Below are 6,055 nucleotides of genomic sequence, written 5' to 3' on the forward strand. Positions count from 1 at the left end.
ACAGAGATTTCACTGGGAATATTGTAGCACATTGCCAGTGGTGGATCCTTCAATTTCAGTCTTTCAATCTCTTCTCTAGACTATAAACTCCTTGTGGACATGGATCGTGTCTACCAAATTTGTTATATTGTACTCTCCCTAATGCTTAGTACAGTGCCAGCACACAGTAAGTGCTCAGTAATACCACTGATGGGTTGATGGCTCCTTTCCTTAGCAGCAGCCTTTTTTTCATAATGGCCTAAACAGGTGGGGTCCGTTGGCCCTATCTCCTTACTTTCTGATACAGTGGCCTTTTGTCCGATTATCCACCAGACCTCCTGATTTTCAGTTGGTCTGACCCCTGTCCTGTGAGAATATAGCAACAGACTTCATGATGACCGGTATTTTTACTTTAAACCCCCAGCCCTCCCCTAGGGCCTACTCTTCAGCAATCAAGTCCCGATGCTTGAAAGTGGCACCTGTGTTCAAAGGGGACCTGGGAGAGGAGCAAGGGGGTGAGAAGCAATGTGGTTTAGTAGGAAGAGCAAGGGCTGGGGAGTCAGAGGACCTGGTTCTAATGCTGGCGAATCCCATCTCTGCTGTCTGCCTGCTAGATTGCAAGACATAGAGCCTACAAGGAGTCTACACACTAGCAGGAATGGCAAGCACAAAGGTACAGACAGGTGGAAGAAGAAAATGGAATTATACATATATGAATAGGTGCTTAAATAGTAGAGTTGGTAAATCTGTATGACAAAAATGCTATCGGTGATTGTGAGTTCTCAGGGGTGGGTGGGCAGCTGTAATTGGGAGGATGTGACCGGGGGAGAAGCAATGTAGCCTAGTGGAAAGTGCACAGGCCTGGGAGTCAGAGGACCTGAGTTTTAATCCTGACTCCACCAGGTGCCTTTGTGTAACCTTGGGCAAGTCACTTCCCTAGGCCTCAGTTTCCTCATCTGTAAATTGGGAATTCAATGCCCTTTCTTAGACTGTGAGCCCCATGTAGCACAGGGGCTGTGTCCAGCCTGATTTGCTTGTATCCACCCCAGTGCTTAGTACAGTGCCTGGCACATAGCAAGCGCTTACCAAATACCACAATTATTATTATCATTATTATTATTACAGTGCACTCAGTGGTGCTCAGTGTAAACCATTATTACCATTAGGATTCACCCTTCTTGGTGGAAAGTTCTTGCATCTGCAGCACTGAACCAACACCACCTGGAGATGGGTTCCTGCCATAGATGATTCTCTTGCAGGAGTCGGGAATGGAGAAAGTGCAGGGACTCGTGTGCCCCGAAGCCCCCATAAGATAATAATAATAATAATAATGGCATTTATTAAGTGCTTACTATGTGCAAAGCACTGTTCTAAGCACTGGGGAGGTTACAAGGTGATCAGGTTGTCCCACGGGGGGCTCACAGTCTTAATCCCCATTTTACAGATGAGGTAACTGAGGCAAGGAGAAGTTAAGTGACTCGCACGAAGTCAAAAAGCTGACAATTGGCAGAGCTGGGATTTGAACCCATGACCTCTGACTCCAAAGCCCGTGCTCTTTCCACTGAGCCACACTGCTTCTCTAAGATGGAGAGCTGCGGAGCCAGCAGGACCTCCCAGTGTCCGGACCAGTCAATCAATCAATCAATCAATCGTATTTATTGAGCGCTTACTATGTGCAGAGCACTGTACTAAGCGCTTGGGAAGTACAAATTGGCAACACATAGAGACAGTCCCTACCCAACAGTGGGCTCACAGTCTAAAAGGGGGAGACAGAGAACAGAACCAAACATACCAACAAAATAAAATAAATAGGATAGAAATGTACAAGTAAAATAAATAAATAAATAAATAAACAGAGTAATAAATATGTACAACCATATAAACATATATACAGGTGCTGTGGGGAAGGGAAGGAGGTAAGATGGGGGGATGGAGGGGGGACGAGGGGGAGAGGAGGGAAGGGGCTCAGTCTGGGAAGGCCTCCTGGAGGAGGTGAGCTCTCAGCAGGGCCTTGAAGGGAGGAAGAGAGCTAGCTTGGCGGAGGGGCAGAGGGAGGGCATTCCAGGCCCGGGGGATGACATGGGCCGGGGGTCGACGGCGGGACAGGCGAGAACGAGGTACAGTGAGATTAGCGGTGGAGGAGTGGAGGTTGCGGGCTGGGCAGTAGAAGGAGAGAAGGGAGGTGAGGTAGGAGGGGGCGAGGTGATGGAGAGCCTTGAAGCCCAGGGTGAGGAGTTTCTGCCTGATGCGCAGATTGATTGGTAGCCACTGGAGATTTTTGAGGAGGGGAGTAATATGCCCAGAGCGTTTCTGGACAAAGATAATCCGGGCAGCAGCATGAAGTATGGATTGAAGTGGAGAGAGACACGAGGATGGGAGATCAGAGAGAAGGCTGGTACAGTAGTCCAGACGGGATAGGATGAGAGCTTGAATGAGCAGGGTAGCAGTTTGGATGGAGAGGAAAGGGCGGATCTTGGCAATGTGAGGTAGACAGTCATCTACCTCACATCAATGATGATCACAGTCATCAATGTGAGTCAGGTAGACCAGCCATCCCGCCACCGCTGCAGAACTCTGTGTCCTGGGAACTCTATTTCCTATGGCAGTTGTGATCAAAGACTATTGTCTGGTACAGTGAGGACCCTTGGTAACTCCCCCACCCACCCAAGCACTCTATCTACACTGTAATGTTGTTTTTCCCATCCCTGCCATGTCCTCTACTGTAACCCTGCTGGAAAAAGCAGGACCCTAAGGAATTATTTTGGCCACTTTTTGTGAGGCAGCATGGGGTCCACAGCGACCACCTAATGCTGGACCAAATGGTCAATCAGTCAGTCATTCGTATTTATTGAGTGCTTACTGTGTGCAAAGCACTGTACTAAGCACTTGGGAGAGTACAATATAACAATAAACGGACACATTCCCTGCCTACAACGAGCTTACAGTAGAGGATGAGCTCCCTGAATCTATCATTGCTTCTCTGAATTGTTTTCTTTCTTTTTTTTTCTGATCATTACCTAACCCTAAGGCACCAACGACCCCTCTCAGGATCACACCTGGAGAGTTTCCAGTATTCTACCAGTCTCGGTTACAAGAGGGAGAGTCAAGCAGAGACCTACCCATTCCACTCCTAGCTTGGATAGTGGCTAGTGAGTGGAAGGCAATCTGTTACACATCAAAACTCACCTGTGTTGGGCAGCTGCGGCATTGGGAGAGAGTTGAGGGTGGAGACAATTTTACTGTGTGGAAGAAGGCAATGGTAAACCACTTCTGTATTTTTACCAAGGAAACTCTATGGTAACACTACCAGGATGACTGCAGATAAAGATGGAGCGTTCTGGGAGAGATGTGTCCATGGAGTAGCTATGGGTTGGAGATGGCTCGACAGCATAAGACAAGACAAGCTACCGATTAGAAAACAAGTTTCTTTTTCCTAAACAACTACAGCCTCCTGCTGGCTAGTTTCGCACTCAACAACTTCAGTTTTGCTCTCAATTTATTACCATGGAAACGGTCCCCAATCCACAGTCCTTACACAGGCGGCACCACTGATATCACCTGAAATTGAGCTGAGGTACCTCAATTGGTAGTCCAGTAAAGAACTTGAAATGCAAGTGTTTGTGTATATGGGTGTATGTGTTTGTGTATGTCGGGGAGAGTTCTCATAAAAGAAGGTTTGATAATGAAAATGAATTCAAAAAATACATGGCAACAGTTGTATAGCAATAGTTGACTAGCAATATTCCTTGAAGACTGACATTACAAACATAAAATAGCCCCTTTTAGAATGATAATGCTTCTGTGTGGTATTTTATACCCAATCCAAATTCACAACTGAAATTAAATGGCAGCCACCTAACTATAGAAGCTGGGAGTTTTTCACTGATCTGCTGTACTGTTTTTTATTTCCTCCTTAGGAGGTGCTTAAAGAGTACATCAAAACAAGTTGAATTTAGCATTCACCATTGCAAAAATACAGTAAAACAGAGTCCTATAACTTAATTCAAAAGAAGATTGCATCCTGCTCTGAAACCTCTTTGTCAGAACCAGATTCCCCAGGTCCTTCTTCATAGTCTCCTCTTCTTCACCTTACCAATAAATGTCATGGCTATTCATCCCTCCTGTTTCCACCCACATCTCCCCTTCCTTTCCATCCCAGAAAATGGGGTGGGGGAGAGGGGAAGGGTACTAGGCATTATTGTTTTAAGAAGCAGCATGCCCTAGCGGACAGAGCACGGTCCTGTAAGTCAGAGAATTTGGGTTCCAAACCCAGCCCTGCCAATTGCTTGCTGTGTGACCTTGGGGAAGTCACTCAACTTTTTTGTGCCTCAGTTTCCTCATTGTAAAATGAGGATTAAATACCTGTTCTCCCTCCCACTTAGACTGCGAGCCCCATGGCGAAACTACACACAATGAAGCATCTTTCAACTTTGCACCCACCATCTTTGAAAATAGTTGTGCATCACGTTTGCAAGAGACATTCAGATTTGCTGTGGACTCTGCCCAGAAATAATAAGTTCTAAAAGTCACGGGGATCAAAGCTTTGTCGTGCCATAATTTTCCAAAGAAACAAATCCAAAATTCACCCTGAAGGTGGTTTTCAAAATTCAAAACAAACATTATGGTGAAGGCGAGTGCTTCTGTGAGATCCCAGATCCCGACGGGGCCGAGCTTCTCTGCTGCACCTTCCAGCCCATCAACAACAACCTGACCGTTCAATGTTTTGATTCATGCTATAACCTGACCACTTTTTAAAGCAGGTTCTTCTTTGGCATGTCTGCAGTATACTGATAAGTTGACTTGTAGCTCTGATCCCAGGCCCAATCTCATTTTGAATCACTGAGGTGTTTCTATATGGAGAGTAGAGGCAAGCCAACAACCACAAGCCAAGTACTACTCTCAGACCAGCTCCTGTAGGGAGATGAAAGGATGTGGAGAAATTTAATATTTGTGTGCCAGTTGCTTCCTGGTTTCCTCTTGTACAACTGCCACTGCAGTGAATGGGCGCGGTACCTGGCAATTTGTAGCATTTTCCAAGGGGAATTGCCAATACTCTGCACTGTGCGTACTTACTGTACTCTCCCAAGTACTAAGTACAGTGCTCTGCACACATTAAGTGCTCACTATATACCACTGATGATTGATCGATTGCCACTCTGTCGGCCAGCTGACAAGGTGTGGTTCTCTGATCCCCGCCCCCAGCTCACCCGCCTCAAAAACACAGGCCTATGCTATATTCAACTGGATTTGGCTGCATCTCTCCCCATCTTCAAAGCCCATCTGAAAATTGCATCTACTCCAAGAGGCCTCCCCTGATTGGTTTTTCTTCTCCCTAGGTCACATATTTGCTGTGCCTCAACTACCACCCCTTTTCCTCAACACGCTATCCAACCTTAGCTTCACGGACTCCACTCTCTCCTGGTTCTCCTCATCTCTCTGGCCATTCATTCTCAGTCTCCTTCGTGGGCTCCTCCTTGCCCTCCCATCCCCTTACTGTAGGGGTTCCTCAAGGGTCAGTTCTTGGTCCCCTTCTGTTCTCCATCTATACTCACTCCCTTGGTGAACTCATTCACTCCTATAGCTTCAACTATCATCTCTACGCTGATGACACCTAAATCTACATCTCCACCTGTTCTCTTTCCCTCCAGGCTCATATCACCTCCTGCCTTCAGGCCATCTCCATCTGGATGTCTGCCTGCCATCTAAAACTTAAAACGTCCAAGACTGAGCTCCTTATCTTCCCTCCCACACCCTGTCCTCCCCCTGACTTTCCCGTCACTGTAGAAGGCACTACCATCCTTCCCGTCTCACAAGCCCGCAGCCTTGGTGTCATCCTGGACTCTGCTCTCTCATTCACCCCACACATCCAATCCATCACCAAAACCTGCCGGTCTCACCTCCACAACATCATCAAGATCCGCCCTTTCCTCTCCATCCAAACCGCTACCTTGCTGGTTCAATCTCTCATCCTATCCCGCCCGGATTACTGCATCAGCCTCCTTTAAGATCTCCCATCCTCCTGTCTCTCCCCACTTCAGTCTATACTTCACTCTGCTGTCTGGATTATCTTTGTAGA

General features: G+C 46.9%; 1 non-coding gene across 1 annotated transcript; it reads left to right on the forward strand.

Annotated features, from left to right (window-relative positions):
* Positions 1-3,017: 3,017 nt before the first annotated feature.
* LOC119948223 lies at positions 3,018-3,155 on the forward strand. The gene has a single exon (XR_005456634.1). It is a non-coding gene; the product is annotated as a small nucleolar RNA SNORA7 (small nucleolar RNA).
* Positions 3,156-6,055: the final 2,900 nt, after the last annotated feature.

The sequence above is a fragment of the Tachyglossus aculeatus genome, chromosome X4, assembly GCF_015852505.1.
Source record: "Tachyglossus aculeatus isolate mTacAcu1 chromosome X4, mTacAcu1.pri, whole genome shotgun sequence".
NCBI lineage: Eukaryota > Metazoa > Chordata > Mammalia > Monotremata > Tachyglossidae > Tachyglossus > Tachyglossus aculeatus.